Below are 9864 nucleotides of genomic sequence, written 5' to 3' on the forward strand. Positions count from 1 at the left end.
CCATTTGCCTAGTCCCTCCAAGAGGGAAGTAGTGCCAGGTGTTGTTACTCCAGTGGCCAGGTATGACCAGGATTATAAATTGTTCTGCAAAACTTAATTATAAGTACATTGTCGTGTATAGTATTGTTTTAGTCCTACAAATACCAAGAGTTGAGCCTGTTAATAAAGTGACCTATTGCAGGATATTCTGATGATGCTGCTGCACTGCTACTGAATTTAAAGAAGAAATGTCTTGTAGGCTTTGCCTGCAAGAGGATGATACAGTTGTTGTAAAGTTCTTTCAATTGTCACTTCTGATTTACTGGGAGATGCATTGTCTATAAGAGGGGGTGTGCAGGAAACAAATTGCAGAGGATCTGGCTTGGTAATGGAATTTTTATTTTTTGTGACTTTTGCATCAAATTATACAGGGTGTATGACACAGCAGCCAAGATAGTTGAAAGTAACACATACCTAAAGAAATACAGCAAACTCTGCCACTGTTATGTGAAGGAGAGAGGCAATGCTGAATTTCACTGACTATACTTTTGTATAGACTATACTCTGTCCAGGCACAGTTGAGAGCAGCCTTCCTTTCTTCTATACATCACCGTATTGTTTCTCATAGGTTTCTCCCCTCTTTGCTGCGAAAACAAACTATACAGTCTATATGTCTGGCTAACTCTAATCATCAAATCTAGGACAGAGATTCCTCTGGTGCTCCAATTAATGAAGTCAGCAGTGCAGTCATTCTGTATTAGACCTACATGACATTGGTGTGGTTTCTTAGCTTTCACAGATGGTGAAACAGCAGGTAAACCCAGAAGACTTAAGAAAATAAATTTTGACATTTGGCAAAACCTTATTCGAAGCATATATTAAGTTGAGATATCTTTCAAATTCTTTTAATGTGTTGCAGAGTTTTGGGAAATTTGGTAAGATCTAGAATAATTATTCTTGCATTTTGTCACTACCCGTGCTATTCAGATGCATAAGGCAGTACCTAGAGCCCACTCATGTTGTAAAGATAGTCCAGATCCTCCAGAATAGCACTTCCATGTGCCGTCAAAGGGAGGTTAGCTTTGTCTCCCAGTACACGAGCATAGATGAGATGTCTTGAGATGGGCTTTTACACAAGGAGAGACAAAAAAATGCCAAAAATCCAGCAGCTGGACTGAAATTCAGATCTGGGTCTGGTGAAGGCCTGCAAGATGACCTCCAACAGGCAATTTGGCCAAACTTTTGGAAACAGACTCCGTGAGGGTTGCATGTGGGATCCAGCATGAGAGCTTGTTCACATTGAGCACATGTGACAGATGGGAAAGATTCTGGAGATGCCATGGTGAATGTAATGCTGCCTGCAATGCCTGCAACATTATCTAAATGACTGGTTCAGCACTGGGTCATTGATGGTTGGGGTGGGGGGTATCTTGATGGGCTGAACAGACCTTTACATGCTAGCTAATGGTACCTTTTGTGCTGTTATGTATTCGGGTAAAATCCTCAGATCCATTGTCAGACCTTACACTAATACATTGGAACCATTGGGAGTTCCTGCAGTACAAAACCCAGCTTCATGTGGCTGGTGGATGATGAAGACAAAGATGCCATTGCTTGGCCTTGATGTTCCCCAGGACCGGAATTCAATAGAAACCCCCAGGAACCCTATATATCAGGACATCTGAGTCCCCCAAGTAGTGCCACAGACTGTTCCAGGTTTGGGAGGCAACAATCCAATGTACCATCAACTTTCTCATCAAAAGCATGTCTAGAAATTTTAGACAGTGTGTACAGGCATATGAGGGCCATACACACTACAGAGCCACATTATTAATTGTTGTGATGACATTCCATTGAGTCTGATCATACTGTTTTTTTCAGTTTCTTTTAAGTTTCAGTGTGATTTTGAATCCAGGTTATTTTATTGCGAATTAATTACACAATGTAAATCAATACAAGATTTTCAACTTGAGATCCCTTGTGTGATTTCAGTGTTCCCTTCACATTTGAGTGGTGTATATTATACCCATCAATGTAGTGTCATTATTTTCCTGCTGACCGCCCAGTGGTATTTTTATTGTGGTTGAAGCAGGGGCACTCCCACTGACCACTGATACCAGGTTGTTTGTTGTTCCTTCTAACCACTCTGACAACTAAATTGTTGTTACATTTAAAGAGCTTTAAGAAAGCATTACTGCACGGTACAATCAGCTAGAGAGGTCAGGGATGGTTTTAACTGCATGTTAGTTCTTAGGACTTTTGTGATTTAATGTCCATTGCAGGAGAACAGGTGCACTTTAATTATGTCTACTTTAATGACACGCTAATGGGCAGAATGATGTGAGATGCACTCATCTATGGATCCCCTTAGACCTAGGTCAGCATTGGAACTACCTGCTTACCCATTATACTGTGTAAACCGCTTCATGCCTATATGTCCATTTACCAACATTATAAATTGTGAATTCAGCAGCAGTAGGAATCAATGACTTGTGTAAATTCACCTGAGGCTGTGGAAATGTCCTTTTGCATCCGACATACTAGGGAACATTGAGCAGAGCAAACTCCAGTTAACCACTTAGCTGCTTCTCCATTCCCTTCATTCATCACAACTCTTGTGCTCCTCAAATTCTGCTTAATAATTCAATCTTTATCTGCTGCCAGTTTATTGCCTTTTCACTGCCAAGAAGCAGAAGCTGGCAACGCAGCACAGTTATGTCAGGTAAGTCAATGTAATTCATGTTTTTATCTCCCATCTATTACTGTACAGTATCTATCCTTGTACATTCACCCATCCATTCATTATACTGCCAGGGCATCCTGTTACTGAACACTCTATATTTCGACATATCTCACAGGTCAATGTTCTCTTTACAGAATATGAACTCAATGCGAGCCCAGGGCAGCCGAGACATGGGTAAGAGCAAAATCTGCTAACACTCTTCATTTATTTGTTATGTAACAACTTCAGGAAAAACTCTAGTCTATGTGAAAAGCAGAATATTGTTTTATACTGAAGATATGACCCAATCACTCAGTACAAATTAGGATTTACTTTTATATCTGTTCCAGGGATGTTTTGATGCTGATGTTTTTTTTTAAGACACATGGGGAGTATGGATAACTATATTCTCTCTTTTTATGTTCCCAAATGAAAATAGTTATCTTTATACTTGCTATCTAAGAAAAAATTAAGTAAGTACATATTTTGCTTTGTTTGCATTAAATTGTATCTAAAGCCAAAATGTTACAGCTTCTTTTTTGATAGTGTAGGAGAGGGTTAAAACCACCGTCTAGTTTTCTCTGCCTATTAGTCAATATAACCCCCCCCCATGTTTTGGCCTGCAAACTCAACAGGAAGTGCAAGGATATATATTTCCAATGTTAGCAAAATTATATCTCTGGGATTTGTCACAGAAACAAGTACACTGGAATATTTCTGCTCCATTCCTGTTCTGGTGGCAACTCCAAATTTTGGATTAACCCTCTGTGTCATTCCTGGTAGCAATAGGGATCAGAACAGTTGCAGAAAACTATTCTAACCACCAGGAAAAACAACAGCAATAAACACAATAGTTAAAACTATAGTGGGGTTTTTGAAAGATATAAAAAACATGATTCAAGACCCAAATCCAAGAATCCCTTCTTTGTGTTTGCACATTTAAAAAATGAGTCATACTTCAATGTTTACCTTCAGCTAGATATAGAAGTTGCAGATCTATATTTGTCAGTACATCATTAAATGTATCTTTTTAATACAAAAATAATACATATCAGCCTTTTGCAATCCCTGTACAGCAACACTCAGACTGGGAGAGAAAGAGGCAGCACAAAGCGATTCTGTTGTTCCCCAATGAAGGAACATAGGATAGGAGGACAAAACAAAGTGATAGAGAAATGAGGTTATTCATCATCCCAACATCATCCCAACACCTGACTCCATTCTAGGAATCTTATTAGTAGAGGAGAATTGGTTGGAAATGTACACAGTGCAACACATAGCTCATCTAAAGGAAACCATTTCCTCCTTTTATAAACAGCAACAGTCCTAACATATTTCCTGCCGATAGTAGATAATGCTTCTCCTCCAAAGATTAAAAATTATGGCAAATACCCCCCCTTTATAAAAAACACCCAGTCTTCTCCCCAACACGTAAATGTGACCTATCCTTCCTACTTCAAGGCCCCTATATTCTGCATGAGGAGAGAGAGGAGTGGTGACTAAACAGTCGAAGACATGCAAGAGGAGTGGCTTTGCATACATGTTTATTTACACCAAGAACAGGTTTTCTTTCATCCTCTAGAGAAAAAAAAACAAGTATTAGACCAATCAGCATGTATATTAATATGTTATTCTACAAAGCTCAAGGTAAAACAAAAAGCATCACTTTTGTAACCACCAATAAAGAAGGCAATGAAACAGTAACATTTTTAATAGTATTATTATAGATCACTATTATCATATCTAAATGTTTTTTTAAGGTCTATATAGGCCTTTGATACCATAAGGCTCCTTTTTCAGATGTCTACTGACCACCCCTAATTCACGTCTTCCTCTCCTTCTCCTATAGGTAGGTATTATCTATCTTTTACCATTATCAAATGTTTAAAAAACATAACATCTGCAAATAACATTGCTATGCTTTGTACCTTAAACATCATTTTAGCGTTATTTTTAGTGGGAGAAAATGTACACTTTTATAGTATAATGACTAGTAAATATAACGAAGCAGAAACAAACTTTAATTTATAGATCCCATTGAAAATCACATGATTTTGACAAACAATATTACGAAGAAAGCCTACCCCTATTTCTCCTGCAGCAGCTAATATCTATTTATCGAAAAACATTCTCAACATTGGAGTTACCCTTTGATAAACTTTGCTAAAGTTAGAGCCCTCTAAATATCACTGATAATTGCATACTTTTCTAGAAATGAATTGTTTGAGTCTGAAAATACCGGCATTGTTTTACACAAAGAAAGCTTCCTCATTAGTATTCAGCTTGCACACCATGCATAGAGAGGGTTACTGCATTTTAATCTCTTGAAAGTGATTCCAGCAGGTTAAGAATAGAAAATGACGTTTTTACCCAACTGCTGACTCTGGGTTTATTTGTCACCTTCCTATCTATTGTCACAGCTGCCTCCTGTGATGCAGGCTCAGAAATCTGATCATTTGGAAGCACAGCTGGTAATGGGTATTCCTTAACATACAAACAAACAGCCATAGAGCAGGCAACACGATTTTCTCCTATTCCCCTGCCATAGTGCAGCCAAGCAGCTAAAACTCAAACCGACAGCTGTTCTTTGGCTTGCAGTTAAACATGGCCTTTCAGGCTTCCCAACTTAGTCTTTTAAGAATAATGAGCTACAAAATTCCATTCAGAAGCCTAATTGTTTTCTGTAAGGATGGTTTCTAAATGTTACACGTGGGTTTACCCTGGGTGAGGGTTTCGCTTGTCCTTAAACCACAGTTTTATGTAAAAGCCCAATATGTGGAATGGAAAGTCTACATTTGGAAGCAGAGGGGGACCGCTTTGGGCTGTTAATTAAGGTGTAAGTGACAATTTTCATCAATTCATAAAAGGTTGGCATTAGAATGAAATTAACTTTGGGCAAGGGGGGATATAGTCTTTAGAGTTTCTTGTTTTGATGGTAGAGTTTCATGTCATGATGGTTGTTTTCCACTCCTTTACATTTTAGATGGTAGCATAAATTTTGTGTGATAGTGGAATTTTAGAATAGTTGATAGGACAAAGGTGGTTTGAGTCAGGTGTACTAACTAACTGGGTTGATAATATGTTCAATACCTTTAACAAAATATAAATTAATTGGTTGCCGTAAGCATTGCTGTCCCTGAGCATTGCCTTCCCTAATTAAATGCAGCTCTATGTTTATTAATATGTAAGATAAATCACAAGGACAGACAGGTGAGCTCATTATTGCTTTTATTTACAGTGTCAAGCAACAGGCTGAAGCCGGTACTAAAAGCCCTGGTCTCAGATGAAAGGGTTTGCATGCTGGCCACCAGTTTAAGGATATCTAGTGGCAGAAATAAGTACTGCAGGGGAAACCTATGAATTGTTGGTCTATATTTTAGCAAAAGATGGGTATGTTTGATATTTTCTATAAAAAATTATACTTTTATAGGGTTTGAATTGTGGTGCCTGAAAGAAGTTGCTTTTTTGGAACAAAAAATGTACAATTGTTGTGGACATGGAACCTTTTACAATGAGGATTGAAATGGCCTCATGTAACCCTACCTTTCTGCCTCAAATGCATATTTACATTTACCCCACCGTCCCTTACACCACTATGGAGTCCTGTAGTGACACAAAAGGCTGGTAGATGGATTCACAGCATTTAATGGGATGCTGCATCTATCACACCCAAAAGCTCTGGATTCTATAGATCCTTCAAAAGGCCAAAGTTCCTTTAGACCACTGAGGTCCTTATTCTTTTCTTTTGCATGCTTGGATGCTTATATGTTATACCTGCACAGGTGTGTGAGGCTGTGCTTAGCTAGATTTACCCATACGTCAATGCAGGACTGCTGAGACAGTTACCATAGCAACCTCTGCTCCCCTCATTCATAGCTTGCTAGCATGGCTTTGACTTTTCTCTCAGGTTCCCAGGAATTTTCTCTGATCCAATAAAGCTGAAGGTTCTCTAATTCACAAGCTGAAAAGGCGTTAATTTGTGAACTTTGGACCAGATATTTACAGTTGCCTTTTGTAATGCTAAATTAACAGCAACCACGAATACTGAATGTAAATAAAGAATGGAAAGATGTGGGATAAAGGTAAATTAAATGTACAACCTTTTTTTTAGATAAACAGTTTGTTTTTTTCTGTGCCCCGCTGGGAAGATTTCCCTTTAATTTCTGTCCCCAAGAACAGGAAGTGAGAGGATATCTCCAAATGTGACAGAATCTTCCCTCATAGTTGTCACGAGAACATTGGAAGATTTCTATTTATCTCTTAACCTGGGACAACAAGTTTGGATTTTCTCCTCACTTTCATTTTTTAATGACAATGGTCACCAAAACAAAAGGATAGGACACCAATTGAAATAAAACTTGGACTCTTGATACAGAATCTGACACACCATCCTTTTAGGTGATGTAATCAGTAACGCCTCTGCTCTTCTACCTCTGTAAGTCTGTATTATTGAACCAGTACCAGTTCAAGATAAAATCACAATGTGTTTGGACTTTCATTCATTTGTTTTTTATATAACAGTATAAAACATACAGCACCATAAAAAATTGACAAATGAACTGAAACATTTTCATAACATTATACAAGTATGGCTACTGAACCTTTTTGGTATAATAAAGCAGTTCCATGTTTCACGAAAAATCTGCTTCCTCAGACCAAATGTAACCAGTACAGTTTTTTGTCTTTTTTTAATCCGTATTTAAATGAAAATAACTCTTGGAATGAAATCCAAGTTGACACAATCGGCCTGATTTATTAAAGCTCTTCAAGGGTAGAGAATATACACTTTCAGTGAAGCTGGGTGATCCAGCAAACCTGTAATGGATCTGCTCCAGGATTGAAAACATTTGCTTGTAATATCAGCAGATCTGACCATGGAGTGAATAGAAATGCTTGGAAACTGGGAAACTGGCACGCTGTTTACAAAGTAATTGATAAGATATAGCGTGCAGCTGCTTTGCGTGTAGTGCAAACACTCCCACGTCATGGCGTTTTTGTCACCCCTCTTCTTTCCTTGTTTTGGACTGGCTATGTATGTTACAGTGTTGTCTCTATTAGTATATAAGGTGCTGTTTCTTTGTGTTAACACTGCCTTCTTGTGTTCTTCTATGTATTGGGTAATTAGGTTGTATGCTGTTTTCTCAGCTTATAGAGGAGGAGTAAGGAGTAAAGAAAGGAAGCTCAGAAAGAGCTAGTGTGGTCAAGATATGCTCCACAGGCAGAACTCGGCCTGCCAATCCATTTTGAATGCTGTACATTATACACTGTCAAAATCCCTGTGCTCTACACACACCTGACCCCTGCACTCTGTACAGTGCATATTCCTTACCCTTGCACTCTGTACATTTCATAACCTTACCCCTGCACTCTGTATACTACATACTTCTTAACCCTGCACTTTGTATGTTACATACTCCTTACCCCCCTGCACTCTGTACATTTCATATTCCTTACCTCTGCACTATGTATATTTCATACTTTTTAACCCTGTACCCTGTATATTGCATACTCCTTACCCTTGCACTCTGTACATTACATACTCCTTACCTCTGCACTCTGTATATTTCATACTTTTTATCCCTGCACTCTGTATATTACATACTCCTTACCCTTACACCCTGTACATTACATACTCCTTACCTATGCACTCTGTACATTACATACTCCTTACCTATGCAGTCTGTACATTACATACTCCTTACCCCTGCACTCTGTACATTACATACTTCTTACCTCTGCACTCTGTAAGCTAGGCTGTATGTTATTTTATTCCTTGTCACTGCACTCTGGGTGCTGGGTTGTATCTTTTACATACTCTTAAAAGTATACAAAATTATTTAATACCCCACATGATACAGGAACTATTTCAATTTATTCAGAAAATCTTAACCTACCTGACTACATCCATTGAACCATCTGCTCAACAATTTTCCATAGTAGTTCTTAGACTAAATACTCAGACTGTAACATGTATAGGCAGAGAAACGACAGACAAGTGCAGATAAACAGGGTGTTTATAATTTTTCAAAATTTTTTTAAAGTTTACTATGTTTAAAAAAAAAACAAAAAAAGAATACCAGAATTGTGGTCCAAACAAACCCTTCTGTTTCCTGAACATATCTTATTTGAATTAATTCCTTTAGTTTGTCAAGAAATGATGTTGATGCTGCATGACAATAAGGAATGAATATTTTATCAGACACAGAACTATCTTGTTACATGGTAGGCTGAGGCTCTGAGTGTTTGTGTACAGTTTATTGAACGCTTTACGCTGGAGAATACTATCAGATGAGACGCAGAGTCTTAGATACAGGTATGGCAAATTCTGAGTCCCTTTTATAGTATATATATATATATATATATATATATATATATATATATATATAGAAAATAGCCTAACTCCTGTGTTCAGTAAAGATATTAGTATTCACAAAGGAGTTCACCCACCACATAAGAGACCACATTCTAAATGTATTTATACTATTCCCTAAACACCCTAAAACTTCCTTTTATCTTATGAGATGTTTACAGATTGCATTGTGGTATGATCTGGTAGTGGTTCTTAGCACCAATGTTACCAAAATCAGAAAGTTGCATACTAGTAGCAGCCTTAAATTTTCTGGCTAACAATACTCAGTACATGCTTTTAATGTAAGGGACATGATGTTAGTTAGAGAACTAGCATTTTCAGAAGGAATAAGCCAAACATACAGCCTCCATATATCTGAAATGGCCAGTTCCCTTTTCAATAAAAGCATGCTTCAGTCAAACTGCAGTCTTTGTTTATCCTGATTGATCCTGGGGTGTGTCAAAAGGTCCTCAGTCACTAACCCATATGGGGAGTTTTAAACCGACTAAAGGATAAAACCGCTTACATGCCATGGCTTACAATTAAATTAAAATATTAAACTTTCTAAGCAGCATTTACATTTTCCAGGCACTTTCATATCATATTTGGAGAAATGTTCTACTCTTCATGTGGCCATACCAAGATGATTCTTATAAACACTGTACAGAATTTCCTTCCAGTAGAAGCATGTTTTAAAAAAAATCAACACCTTGTTGGATCATGTAGGTCACAGTATAGCTTGTATGAAAAAATAAATATGACATGCTGGGGAGGCTTCCTTAAAAGAAAGAAAATTAGAACAAAACTTGCTACC

The sequence above is a fragment of the Pyxicephalus adspersus genome, chromosome 7 (assembly GCF_032062135.1).
Source record: "Pyxicephalus adspersus chromosome 7, UCB_Pads_2.0, whole genome shotgun sequence".
In the NCBI taxonomy this organism is placed as follows: domain Eukaryota; kingdom Metazoa; phylum Chordata; class Amphibia; order Anura; family Pyxicephalidae; genus Pyxicephalus; species Pyxicephalus adspersus.